This window comes from Triticum aestivum, chromosome 2B (assembly GCF_018294505.1).
Source record: "Triticum aestivum cultivar Chinese Spring chromosome 2B, IWGSC CS RefSeq v2.1, whole genome shotgun sequence".
Classification (NCBI taxonomy): Eukaryota; Viridiplantae; Streptophyta; class Magnoliopsida; order Poales; family Poaceae; genus Triticum; species Triticum aestivum.
The window spans coordinates 66,438,972-66,454,384 of NC_057798.1; positions in this window are offsets into that span (position 1 = coordinate 66,438,972).

Genomic DNA, 15,413 nt, shown 5'->3' on the forward strand with positions numbered 1-15,413 from the left:
TTGTGCATCTGAATGCAGAAAAAGTTCGGAGTTTAAATAAGTTATTAAAGTATTGAATAGCCGGTGTAACAGATGAGTTTTCGTCCGAAACCCTGATACTTCGAAAGAGATTGTCCAGTTTGTACACAAAGTGCATCCAGTTTTTGCCGTAACCCTCTCTACTTTTTTGCACATGCTATGCGGGTGAAATGATGATACCTTGCCAAGTTTAAACCTTTTCAGAGTTCAATTTGTAGTGCTTTTCAATTTCACGGTCATTTAGCTCTCAAAACAAATCAGTAAATGCATCAAAAATAGCAAATTATGCCAGAAAGGGTTGAAAGTTGATGACGTGGATTTGAATTGTGCAGTTGAACGCAAAAAAAAGTCTAGAGTTGTAATAAGTTATTAAAATATTGAATAGCTGGTGTAACAGATGAGTTTTCGTCCGAAACTCTGATACTTCGAAAGAGATTGTCCAGTTTGTACACGAAGTGCATCCAGTTTTTGCTGTAACCCTCTCTACTTTTTGCACATGTTATGCGGGTGAAATGATGATACCTTGTCAAGTTTCAACCTTTTCAGAGTTCATTTTGTAGTCTTTTTCGATTTCACAGTCATTTAGCTCTCAAAACAAATCAGTAAATGCATCAAAATTAGCAAATTATGTCAGAAAGGGTTGAAAGTTGATGACGTGGATTTTATTGTGCATCTGAACGCAGAAAAAGTCCGGAGTTGTAATAATTTATTAAAATATTGAATAGCCGGTGTAACAGATGAGTTTTCGTCCGAAACCCTGATACTTCGAAAGAGATTGTCTAGTTTGTACCCGAAGTGCATCCAGTTTTTGCCGTAACCCTCTCTACTTTTTTGCACATGCTATGCAGGTGAAATGATGATACCTTGCCAAGTTTCAACATTTTCAGAGTTCATTTTGTAGTGCTTTTCTATTTCACGGTCGCTCTCAAAACAAATCAGTAAATGCATCAAAAATAGCAAATTATGTCAGAAAGGGTTGAAAGTTGATGACGTGGATTTGAATTGTGCATCTGAATGCAGAAAAAGTTCGGAGTTTAAATAAGTTATTAAAGTATTGAATAGCCGGTGTAACAGATGAGTTTTCGTCCGAAACCCTGATACTTCGAAAGAGATTGTCCAGTTTGTACACGAAGTGCATCCAGTTTTTGCCGTAACCCTCTCTACTTTTTTGCACATGCTATGCGGGTGAAATGATGATACCTTGCCAAGTTTAAACCTTTTCAGAGTTCAATTTGTAGTGCTTTTCAATTTCACGGTCATTTAGCTCTCAAAACAAATCAGTAAATGCATCGAAAATAGCAAATTATGCCAGAAAGGGTTGAAAGTTGATGACGTGGATTTGAATTGTGCAGTTGAACGCAAAAAAAAGTCTAGAGTTGTAATAAGTTATTAAAATATTGAATAGCTGGTGTAACAGATGAGTTTTCGTCCGAAACTCTGATACTTCGAAAGAGATTGTCCAGTTTGTACACGAAGTGCATCCAGTTTTTGCTGTAACCCTCTCTACTTTTTGCACATGTTATGCGGGTGAAATGATGATACCTTGTCAAGTTTCAACCTTTTCAGAGTTCATTTTGTAGTCTTTTTCGATTTCACAGTCATTTAGCTCTCAAAACAAATCAGTAAATGCATCAAAATTAGCAAATTATGTCAGAAAGGGTTGAAAGTTGATGACGTGGATTTTATTGTGCATCTGAACGCAGAAAAAGTCCGGAGTTGTAATAATTTATTAAAATATTGAATAGCCGGTGTAACGGATGAGTTTTCGTCCGAAACCCTGATACTTCGAAAGAGATTGTCCAGTTTGTACATGAAGTGCATCCAGTTTTTGCCGTAACCCTCTCTACTTTTTTGCACATGCTATGGGGTGAAATGATGATACCTTGCCAAGTTTCAACCTTTTCAGAGTTCATTTTGTAGTGCTTTTCAATTTCACGGTCATTTAGCTCTCGAAACAAATCAGTAAATGCATCAAAAATAGCAAATTATGACAGAAAGGGTTGAAAGTTGTTGACGTGGATTTGAATTGTGCATCTGAACGGAGAAAAAGTCTAGAGTTATAATAAGTTATTAAAATATTTAATAGTTAGTGTAACAGATGAGTTTTCGTCCGAAACCCTGATACTTCGAAAGAGATTGTCCAATTTGTACACGAAGTGCATCCAGTTTTTGCCGTAACCCTCTCTACTTTTTTGCACATGCTATGGGGTGAAATGATGATACCTTGCCAAGTTTCAACCTTTTCAGAGTTCATTTTGTAGTGCTTTTCAATTTCACGATCGCTCTCAAAACAAATCAGTAAATGCATCAAAAATAGCAAATTATGTCAGAAAGGGTTGAAAGTTGATGACATGGATTTGAATTGTGCATCTGAATGCATAAAAAGTTTGGAGTTTAAATAAGTTATTAAAGTATTGAATAGCCGGTGTAACAGATGAGTTTTCGTCCGAAACCCTGATACTTCGAAAGATATTGTCCAGTGTGTACATGAAGTGCATCCAGTTTTTGCCGTAACCCTCTCTACTTTTTTGCACATGCTATGCGGGTGAAATGATGATACCTTGCCAAGTTTAAAACTTTTCAGAGTTCATTTTGTAGTGCTTTTCAATTTCACGGTCATTTAGCTCTCAAAACAAATCAGTAAATGCATCGAAAATAGCAAATTATGCCAGAAAGGGTTGAAAGTTGATGACATGGATTTGAATTGTGCATCTGAACACAAAAAAAGTCTGGAGTTGTAATAAGTTATTAAAATATTGAATACCTGGTGTAACAGATGAGTTTTCGTTCGAAACTCTGATACTTCGAAAGAGATTGTCCAGTTTGTACATGAAGTGCATCCAGTTTTTGATGTAACCCTCTCTAATTTTTGCACATGTTATGCCGGTGAAATGATGATACCTTGTCAAGTTTCAACCTTTTCAGAGTTCATTTTGTAGTGTTTTTTGATTTCACGGTCATTTGGCTCTCAAAACAAATCAGTAAATGCATCAAAAATAGCAAATTATGTCAGAAAGGGTTGAAAGTTGATGACGTGGATTTTATTGTGCATCTGAACGCAGAAAAAGTCCGGAGTTGTAATAATTTATTAAAATATTGAATAGCCGGGGTAGCAGATGAGTTTTCGTCTGAAACCCTGATACTTCGAAAGAGATTGTCTAGTTTGTACACGAAGTGCATCCAATTTTTGCCGTAACCCTCTCTACTTTTTTGCACATGCTATGGGGTGAAATGATGATACCTTGCCAACTTTCAACCTTTTCAGAGTTCATTTTGTAGTGCTTTTCAATTTCACGATCGCTCTCAAAACAAATCAGTAAATGCATCAAAAATAGCAAATTATGTCAGAAAGGGTTGAAAGTTGATGACGTGGATTTGAATTGTGCATCTGAATGCATAAAAAGTTCGGAGTTTAAATAAGTTATTAAAGTATTGAATAGCCGGTGTAACAGATGAGTTTTCGTCCGAAACCCTGATACTTCGAAAGAGATTGTCCAGTGTGTACATGAAGTGCATCCAGTTTTTGCCGTAACCCTCTCTACTTTTTTGCACATGCTATGCGGGTGAAATGATGATACCTTGCCAAGTTTAAACCTTTTCAGAGTTCATTTTGTAGTGCTTTTCAATTTCACTGTCATTTAGCTCTCAAAACAAATCAGTAAATGCATCGAAAATAGCAAATTATGCCAGAAAGGGTTGAAAGTTGATGACGTGGATTTGAATTGTGCATCTGAACGCAAAAAAAGTCTAGAGTTGTAATAAGTTATTAAAATATTGAATAGCTAGTGTAACAGATGAGTTTTCGTCCGAAACTCTGATACTTCGAAAGAGATTGTCCAGTTTGTACACGAAGTGCATCTAGTTTTTGCTGTAACCCTCTCTACTTTTTGCACATGTTATGCGGGTGAAATGATGATACCTTGTCAAGTTTCAACCTTTTCAGAGTTCATTTTGTAGTGTTTTTCGATTTCACGGTCATTTAGCTCTCAAAACAAATCAGCAAATGCATCGAAAATAGCAAATTATGTCAGAAAGGGTTGAAAGTTGATGACGTGAATTTTATTGTGCATCTGAACGCAGAAAAAGTCCGGAGTTGTAATAATTTATTAAAATATTGAATAGCCGGTGTAGCAGATGAGTTTTCGTCTGAAACCCTGATTCTTCGAAAGAGATTGTCTAGTTTGTACACGAAGTGCATCCAATTTTTGCCGTAACCCTCTCTACTTTTTTGCACATGCTATGGGGTGAAATGATGATACCTTGCCAAGTTTCAACCTTTTCAGAGTTCATTTTGTAGTGCTTTTCAAATTCACGGTCATTTAGCTCTCAAAACAAATCAGTAAATGCATCGAAAATAGCAAATTATGTCAGAAAGGGTTGAAAGTTGTTGACGTGGATTTGAATTGTGCATCTGAATGCAGAAAAAGTCTAGAGTTATAATAAATTATTAAAATATTTAATAGTTAGTGTAACAGATGAGTTTTCGTCCGAAACCCTGATACACGAAGTGCATCTAGTTTTTGCCGTAACCCTCTCTACTTTTTTGCACATGCTATGGGGTGAAATGATGATACCTTGCCAAGTTTCAACCTTTTCAGAGTTCATTTTGTAGTGCTTTTCAATTTCACGGTCGCTCTCAAAACAAATCAGTAAATGCATCAAAAATAGCAAATTATGTCAGAAAGGGTTGAAAGTTGATGACGTGGATTTGAATTGTGCATCTGAATGCATAAAAAGTTCGGAGTTTAAATAAGTTATTAAAGTATTGAATAGCCGGTGTAACAGATGAGTTTTTGTCCGAAACCCTGATACTTCGAAAGAGATTGTCCAGTTTGTACACGAAGTGCATCCAGTTTTTGCCGTAACCCTCTCTACTTTTTTGCACATGCTATGCGGGTGAAATGATGATACCTTGCCAAGTTTAAACCTTTTCAGAGTTCATTTTGTAGTGCTTTTCAATTTCACGGTCATTTAGCTCTCAAAACAAATCAGTAAATGCATCGAAAATAGCAAATTATGCCAGAAAGGATTGAAAGTTGATGACGTGGATTTGAATTGTGCATCTGAACGCAAAAAAAGTCTAGAGTTGTAATAAGTTATTAAAATATTGAATAGCTAGTGTAACAGATGAGTTTTCGTCCGAAACTCTGATACTTTGAAAGAGATTGTCCAGTTTGTACACGAAGTGCATCCAGTTTTTGCTGTAACCCTCTCTACTTTTTGCACATGTTATGCAGGTGAAATGATGATACCTTGTCAAGTTTCAACCTTTTCAGAGTTCATTTTGTAGTGTTTTTCGATTTCACGGTCATTTAGCTCTCAAAACAAATCAGCAAATGCATCGAAAATAGCAAATTATGTCAGAAAGGGTTGAAAGTTGATGACGTGAATTTTATTGTGCATCTGAACTCAGAAAAAGTCCGGAGTTGTAATAATTTATTAAAATATTGAATAGCCGGTGTAACAGATGAGTTTTCGTCTGAAACCCTGATACTTCGAAAGAGATTGTCCAGTTTGTACACGAAGTGCATCCAGTTTTTGCTGTAACCCTCTCTACTTTTTTGCACATGCTATGGGGTGAAATGATGATACCTTGCCAAGTTTCAACCTTTTCAGAGTTCATTTTGTAGTGCTCTTCAATTTCACGGTCATTTAGCTCTCAAAACAAATCACTAAATGCATCAAAAATAGCAAATTATGTCAGAAAGGGTTGAAAGTTGTCGACGTGGATTTGAAACGCAGAAAAATTCTAGAGTTATAATAAGTTATTAAAATATTTAATAGTTAGTGTAACAGATGAGTTTTCGTCCGAAACCCTGATACTTCAAAAGAGATTGTCCAGTTTGTACACGAAGTGCATCCAGTTTTTGCCGTAACCCTCTCTACTTTTTTGCACATGCTATGCAGGTGAAATGATGATACCTTGCCAAGTTTCAACCTTTTCAGAGTTCAATTTGTAGTGCTTTTCAATTTCACGGTCATTTAGCTCTCAAAACAAATTAGTATATGCATTGAAAATAGCAAATTATGTCAGAAAGGGTTGAAAGTTGATGACGTGGATTTGAATTGTGCATCTGAACGCAGAAAAAGTTCGGAGTTGTAATAAGTTATTAAAATTGCGTAAACATGTAAAAATATACATAAAAATACATTGATCAGTACCGCCTTTCAGCCAAAACGTGCTACTTCTACAGAGAAATACATCAAAAATATATTGATCATCAATGATCTTTTTGTGTACAGTCTGAATTATCAATATGAGTCCTCACCGGTTTAGAAACCGGAGAAGACTCATATTGTGGTCACAAATTCTACACATATAGTTCAATGAAGACCAAGTGGTTGTGATAGTTTGAGAAGTAACATATTTAAGGTGGTAAAAACTCTGTTAGCGGAGCAAGGTGGGACTAAAAGCCGCTACAGAATGAATCAACTGGAAACCTCTAGTACCGGTTTGTGGCATGAACCGGTACTAAAGGTGCTGCTGGGGGCCCCAGCCTGACCAAAACCTGCAACAGGCTCTTTAGTACCGGTTTGTGGCACGAACCGGTATTAAAGGTTCGCCACGAACCGGTACTAATGATCTCCGCCCACCTAGCCGTTGGGACCGGCACTAATGATCACATTAGTGCTGGTTTTGTTACAAACAGGGACTAATGTGCTTCACATTAGGCCCTTTTTCTACTAGTGCCTCATGGCTATTACGGTTGCCTACTCCCTCCTCCTACCCCCTGGTCTGGTGTGGTGAGATCCACCCTCTTCCCTGCACATCTCATCTTTTGATTGCAAATGGTCTTGACACAACTTGGTGGTGTTTGCTAATGTGCACGTATCCGTCCAGTTTGAATGTGTGTGCAATCAAATTGTTGTATATTGTGTTGTTTGATTCTTGCTTGCTTGCTTGAGGAGAGGAAAATCATGTATAGATAGACACAATCATTGTTCTTCATTTTTGACAGCCCAAAGTTATTTTTCTGCACCACATAATTCTAATTGCTCGCTTTTATGGATTTCAAATAATCTCTCTAGCATCCTTATTCTAACAAGTGGTTTGGTGCATGTTATTTATTAATGAACTTGATCAAAACTTCTTTATTTTAAGTACATATGTACTTCCAGTTTATTCATCCAATTAGATTTGCAAACAACTTGCTTTTCTAGCATGGTTATTTCAAATTGGATTAGAAGATGTCTCTGCTTCACATTATCACTAGCAATATGGATTGTTCTTTAAAGTGGCAAATGTCGCATCATTACTTAAGGTTCTGCCGATTGTAGGAGAGTAGTATTCTTCCATCTCCAATCAGAAATAGCTACTAACTAAGCGCATCAGTTAGAAGAGAAGTTAGAGCTGACGGGAGTGGTGCTAACAGTTTCCACAATAATCGTCTGACAGATAAAATATATATCTTCTCATTTTTCAGATTTTCTTGTTCAATCCATTTAAATCTATTAGCTTACTGGTGGTGGTATAACTATTTCTATAATTTACAATGTGGTTTCCATGCCTATTGATTTAAATTGATGAGAAAAATTAAACCTATGTTATTCAAAATTTAGTGGGGACTATTCTTGATTTTTGAATGCATTGCCTAGAAGGTTGTTCTAAATAAATCTTCTATAAAATAAACATATTTTATTGTTAAATTTTGTATTTTTAGAAGCAAATATCATTCATTGTTTTTTACAACTACACATGTTGAGTTATGTGTTCATATATGCGGTGCGGAGTTTTAGAACCGTAAGTAATCTGTGATGTGTGATGCTTTCTAATGGCACCGTATATTGTATAATTTAAGATATAACTCATTATAATTCTATTAAGTCGTACTTATACATCTTACAACCAACGTGTGTAATGATGTACTCAGCCACCTTCTTAGAAGTGAAATTTCTTGCCAATTATAGTTGCATGCAAGACTTGATTTTCTATCTGGTAGCTATTAGTATGTTTTAGAAGGGATATTACTTTGCTTCAGGGTACATGATGTTGTGATCTTTGTTTTTATTGCCTTCTTGTATTCCTGACATTGACTTCCTTCTTTTCCTTTCATTCTCAGTGAACAAAGGAAGCCTTGCGCCAAGGAGAAGCAGAACTCTCGCTGTTTCTTGTATTCAGCGTACTGTAGGAAGAAATGTCCAAGGTAATCAAAATTTATTGGGGATACCCATGCCTGCAATTAGACTACAATACATATTTTTTTATGACAGTTGAATGGCGCTTAAATCTGTGTGCTAAAAGTAGCTCAATGGTGTTTACCTGAATGAGTGCCCACAATGTCCAGTAGAGGTGTGATGCTAATCTGAAGGTGTTTGTTTCAGTCTAAGGCAAGGAAATTTTAGAGGCCGTCGATAGCTTTCCAAAGATACAATGTTTGTGCAATTCAGAATAGTGATGGTCAAGATATCCCCAAATAGCAGTTCTGCTGTTCCAGGATTTTCAGTCCAAGCAGATTTATGTTTTGCAAGAATTAGTCTACTTATTACAGGTAGAACCAGTTTTTCGTCACAACATGAATTTCCTGCTGATATACTAAGTGTGCTCATCTGCTTGATTTGGTCAAGTAGAGCAAGCTTTACATATTTCAGAATTCAATTAATGGCAGAAGTTACAATTCCGGTTCCTTTTCAGTTGGCAGTGGGCATCATATATTTTGCATTATGTTGTTGCAAAGTAGTACAGTTTAATGATATGGTCTTACCACTATCTCTACAAGGATATCATCCATGGTCGCTGCTTGTATTGTATTGCATAGATAACACAATTTGTTTGATAGCTTGACTGAACTTTGGCCGCTGCTCCATCGATGGCCAAATCATAGGTTGCAGCTCGATTTGGGACTTGCAGTAGGAAAGCAAGCATCGATGTCTTCTTAGGTAAGTGAATTGTATCCTTGTTGAAATGTACATCTCGAGTTATTTAACTAAACATGCTCCACTTTTATTGCCATGTCAAGATTAAAATCTTACATGCATTATAATATCAGGCACTAAATGCCTATGCTATTTTTGGTTAGTTTGACTCGGAGGGAGCTGTACTCCAAGAGTCCATGAGATTTCATTTCCAAACTAAGGATAAACTGACAGTAGGTACAACTGAGATGCACTATTATTAGGCACTTTACACTTTACACGCTGAGGATAAACTGACAATAGCTACCGAATTGGGATTAGTAGCACACTGAGGAAAAATATTCTCCCATGAGGTAGCTAATTTCATAACCTACCACCATTTCCTAAAAGTAGAACTGGGCAGCATTAGCCAACCACATGGGAGAATGTTTCAAACAAATAATTAAACTGATAGTAGCTGTCGAATTAGGATTAATAGCATGCTGAGGATAAACACTTTACATGTTGTGACCCCTACTTTTATTTAGTTCTTTCACGCTTTAGTTCTTACAATGAGGGATCCATGTTCTGTTTTAGAAAGAGTGCAAAAATCTGGGCCACTATGATGGTTCATCATTTTGTCATGTTGTTTGGCCTGCATTTTAATGTGCTTGCTCCTGTTTTTGATGCATTTTTATTCTGTTAATTTATAGGTTCTGGCTTATACTAGGAATGATGAGGCTAACAAGTGTTTCCTTGGAGGTGAGATGCCACTTGACAACACGAAGGTAACTGTCTGGAAATTCGGGACCAATTAGAACTAAAATCATATGATTTTATCAGTCTAGCTAAGAGTTCATTTTCTGCTAATGGTTTAGCATGGTTGAGTCATATGTGTTTACTTCATTAATTAATAAGAATTATTTTCTCTTGCCAGCTTCAGCTGCAGCAGCGTCTTGCCTGCATCATATATTTTGTATTATGTTTTTGTGGGCATGCTGGTTCTGAACTTTGGCATCGATGGATAGAATTTCGTGCAAACTATTATGTTGTTGTTCAAGTGTAGGATAATTCGTTTTGATGTCTCTCTTGTGTGTGCATGTGCAGGTGCCAAAGGCGTCTGATAGAACTCAGGTGAAGGTGAAGGAGGTTTGGCTCTCGGACATGCGTAATACTCATTGATAACGACGTGCAGACTGTAAGTTATGTTTCTCCCTATTTGATTCAAGCTTGAAATATTCATAGATGCTACACTTCAGTCAGTAAATGAACAAAAAAGGTGGCATTGATATTTTAGTCAGTTTTCTGTCAATGACCATAACTTTTGGGGTAACAAGAGTAGCACATTTTGCCAACATTTTCAGGTTTGTATGAATAACGATGAAGTAGTAGTTCATGGGTTATCCTTGATTTCCCCTCTTAGGCGAATATCTAAGCTAAAGATAGTTGGTTGTGTAATTTAGATATCACCTTAGCAACCGCCAACCGTACATCTGATGTTGTTGTTGATTTATTATTATTACTGGTTTCTCATACATAGACAACAACAATTCTAGAATATCATCATCCCATTCTGAGCATATAGGTTTTAGTATTGTCTCTACTTGTGTGCTGGTTTCCTAATACCATCTACCAAAATGTAGTTAGTAGTTACCTGTGTGACATAATTGCCTTGTTGATGCCAACTGATATGTGATAATTTGTAGTAGAATGTCCAGTAAACACATACACATGTATAAGGTGGCATATGTATTTCTTACCTATTTTCTTTATTTTATCATTATAAGGAAAGTATGGATCCCAAGTTCAAAGCCATATCTAATTAGTTTGTCTCTCAAAAAAACAAGAAATGCTAAAGGATGATTTACCCATGGAGGCATGGACCGAGATTGCTTTAATTTGGTCGTACGGAAGATTATGTTTGATGACATCCAAATGGCACAAAAAAGAAATAATTGATAGAGAAACATTATCTGGACATGAAATTTTGGGTATGTTTTTAATTCATTATATACTTTTTTCTATATTCTAATTTTTTTAATCACCTTTCTAACCAATTATTTTTTAATTGTTTTGGCTGGAGACTTGCTTGCTGGTGGCTGGTGCCCTGCATGGACCTGGTGGTGCCGTCGGCCGGGGCACCGCCACCACCGTTGTTGCAGCAGCTAGGCCGGGAGTAGCCGAGCAGGGGAGAAGCATAATTGTTTTCTATATTCTGCTCCTCCCATCGGCCAGTTGAGGGTTGGAGTTGTCGGCCAGCACCGTCGTCAAGCGTCAGCTAAGTTGAAGAATTCGGAATTGGACGACTGGCTGGTTCGTATGGGTGGGCTGCTCTTGGTGCTCTTCGTATGTGGCCTTCAGATTGTTGCCTGCTTAACTGCTTGTGGGATGTATAAGCACAAAAAACAGTGCAAAAAATTACAAATGAAATATAATATTTCAAAAAAATGTTCATCACCATAAAAATGATAACTTTTTAAAAATATTCTCAAATTTTTATTTAAAAAACACCTCAAAATAAAAAATATTCGTGCTTTCTGAACAACCAAAAAAATACTTTCATCTGATGAAATGAAAGTGCGTAGCTGAAATAGCCAAATAGGAATGACGAACATTGTTAGGTTACGACCAAATTTGGACGGTCCAAAAAAATGATAGTTAAAAAAGGCGCGCTTAAGCGTGCCTAGGCTCTAGGTGTTGGCAAATACTGAATGTAATCTTATTTATGACGTTTGCAAAAGTAGGACTAAAAAGTGTTGAATAATGGCACATGGAGCAGGTTTTAATTTTTTGCCCCGAGATCTCCACTCGTCTCCTTTCACTAATTTTTTCTTACCTTTTCCTGGTCGGTGGGGGTCAAAGGGTATGCAAAACTTAATTAGGCACTGTAGAATTGGTTGTGCGATAGATGCAGAACTTAATTAGGCACTGTAGAGTTGGTTGTGCGATAGGGGAAATGACTTTGATGCTTAGCTCGGACGTTTGCTTAGTATGCTTAGAGTTGTCTGTTTGCTTAGTATGCTTAGAGATTGATGTGGTTCATGTATGGTCTGTACCGCCATGTTTTGGTGTTAGGTTGATTTTCCATCAGACATGTCGAGCTGTTGTCGCTGGCTTATGATGCATTGGCTTGCTGTAGGTTGGGTGCACAAGATTTTGTAGACCAAAACATGTCAAAAGCTAATTCGGATGGGTCTTCTACAAATAATTTTCATCTTCAAACATTCCTTGAGTTGATTATTTAATCATTTTATAAGAATCAATTTAGCTTTGTATTGGTGCGGCTTCATTATATATGCACTTACCTGTGCATCTAAATGTTCAACAATGCAAAAACCACCATCAGTCTTGGCTAGATTGACATCAGAAGAAAGATAATGATGAATCATGAACCACATATAATCCTCAGCCTAGATTGCATGCTCCTTATTTTAAAAATCTTCCTTTAATGGCTACCAAAATGGTATGCGCGAGCAAGAATCGCAGTATCAATGCGAAGACTTGAGGAAGAAGGTAGTATTATTGAGCTTACAAGTTACTCCCTGTAACATCCCAAATTTTCAATTTGACATGTTATATATTAGATCATCATTGCATATCATATTTTCTTGCATTTTGGTTGATCCTTGAAATTCTACGCAACACAAGGACCCGTGGAGCGAGTTGGGGATTTCGTTATTTTCATATTTGAGTTTCTCAAATTTTGAAAAAAGGGATCGTTTGGTTTTAATTTTTTTTCCTCCATATATTTCGTTTGCAAAATAAAAGAGAGGGAATAAAATGACTTTCCCAAAATAAATGAAATACTAGAGGAAAAACATTAAAATCAAATAAGTATTTTATTTGGAAATTTTATTGCAATTTAGTTGAATTAGAAAAATTGCACGTTTTCAAAAGTGCATTTTTAGGCCAAGAAAATGTTCATCTCATTCTAAATATTTTATTTAGACTACGAGAATTTTTTTTGGCATTTTTAGATTTTTATTTTATTTTCTAGGATTTTTTTTAATTTCGGCGGAATTGTTTAAACAAAAAATTCGCCGCGGACCGAACTGGGCCGAAGGCCCAGCCTGCCCACCTCCGCCGCCGCTTCCCCGCCGTGCTCGCGGCGGACCCCCCTCAGAGTTCGGCTCGGAGCGGCCGGCGGCCGCCCCCTTCCCCAAGTCGGAGCCACCCCAGCCGCCCCCTTAAATACCCCGCCCAGTCGCCACTTTTCCCCCCATCCCGAGCCACCGCCGCCGACGGCGCGAGCCGTCGCCGCCGCCGCAGTGCCTCGCCCCGCTAGCGCCGCCGCCGCCCCGTAGTGCCACGCTCGTCGGAGCCGCCGCCGATCTCGCCACCATTTTTTCGGTTTTTAGGTAAAACCCCGTTTTTTTTAAAAAAAACCTAGTTGCGTTTTTTTAGATTAGATCGGTTCGTTTTTTCGATTTAGTTATTTAGCGAGCGTCCGCTCATTCGTTCGTTTTAATGAAAGTTGTTCACTCGTTAGCCGCAGACAGCGAACGTCCGTTCGTTAGCCTGTTCGTCAGTTTTTCTTTTTCTAGGGTTTTCGCGATTATTTTCGATCGTGATTTCTGCCCTTATCTTGGTTTTAGTTTATCTTTTTGCTCATTTATCGGAATCAGGCGATTCAAGTGCCTAGATCTTCGTTTCGAAGCCCTCTTTCTGTTTAACCAACTTGAACAAGATTTTTTTACTATAAAATTTGACTTAAGTCCAGATTAGTAATTGGATCTTGTTTCTTTCGCAGTTTGAGTTTCGTTGCTTCGTTTGATTTGATTCTTTTTGCAAACCGGAGTTCTTAAGTTGAACTTTTTGGTTAGATCTCTTATTTGAGTTTTTACCCGCTCTTCTAGTTGATTGCTTATTGTATGCTTGTTTGTTTGCGATAGAGTACCCCGGAGTGCGAAGCGTGCTACTATGAGTCTCTAGCTTTTGCGGATCATCAGCAAGGCAAGTAACACTTTGATCATACCTCTTTACTACCCAGTTTTATTGCATTAGATCCATCCTCACACATTGCATGATTAGGATCTGATTAATATGTGGGTTTTGGAAAGTAGATGAGGTAGTACCTATTCACCTGTTTATTATCAAACCTTTGGGAGTTACTTCTATGTACTGCTTATATTGCTATGCTATGCTAGTAGACGTGGATTGGGTGAGTGTATCCATGACAGATGTGAATTTTGTTAATTAATGGTTGACTTAAGGTGGCTACTTAAATACACATCTGGGTGGATTGAGGCACCTGGGGAATCCAGTGTTGCCTATTTTCTTGGAAATCCCGGGGTTACCGTGTGATTCTCCTATGGAATGCTACCCGGGCTCAAAGGGATCATAAGATTATTCATGCTAGAAACTTTCATGTGCAGCCACAAGCTATTATGGGCTCTAGCATAGTTGATTAAGTCGTGTGAACTCTTACAGTGGTAGACTAGCGGATGTAGGGGAAAGTAGGTGTAACTGTCTACCCATCGTAAGGTGCTAACGCTTCTGAAAGGTTGTGTCTCAGTCATCCGTTTCTCAAACCTCATGTAGTGCGAGAAATTCAACGAAGGAGATCGAATCTTGTGGGGAAAAGTGCGCAAACCTCTGTAGAGTGTACAAACTAATCATGGTTAGTCGTGTCCCCGGTTATGGACATCTTGAGTATCTGGTTCTTGGATTATCATGTTGATCTCATCACTCTTAATATAATTTGATTGTGTTTAATGATGGTGCTTAATTGGGATTGAGTTGGGTGAACCTTCTCAATGTTTAACAACCACCATGATAGTTAATTAAATGTATTCCTTTGTTGTAGAAAAAAATTGGCTTTATGCAAAACTGTAACCATAGAGCTTTCCACCAGCCATATTGCATGTAGTGATAGCAATTATTCTGTTCATTACTCTATGTGTTACTTTGCCAGCATATTCCATGTGATGACCCGTTTTCGGGCTGCAACGTTCATGTTGCAGACTTTTCAGATGACGGGTAAGGTGCCTTAGGTCGTGATCTTTCACTTAGTGATACCGTTGGAGTTGATGGACTCACTTTATCTTCCAAGCCTTCCGTTGTTATTGTTTTTAGGTGGCCTTGAGCCATATTATTGTAATAAGTTCTCTTTTGAGACATTCGATGTAAGAAGTGTGTGATTGCTACTCTGTTATAAATCCTCGAGTACTGTGCGTGTTAGCATTACCGATTCAGGGATGACACTGATGCACAAAGATCAGACTGATTGAGGTCTGGTCGCTACAAGATGGTATCAGAGCACACACTGACTGTAGGACACGACCACTAAGCTAAGACCATAGTACACTCTTCTCTACTCATTTCTGACTCCTCTCCCTTTTCTACTCTATAGGATGGCGAATGCAAGGAACAAGTTCGCACAACCGAATGAAGATTCACCTTTTGGACGACACTTGAAGGAAGTCACTAGGTACCTGAGCATAGGAATACCAAGCTTCACTGGGACCTACATCGCCACTTTACCAGAAGAGGAGTGTTGGATGATTCAAGTTCAAGTTCCAGGAAGGACGTTCATGCCAGTCACTGAGCCCATAGAGTTTTCC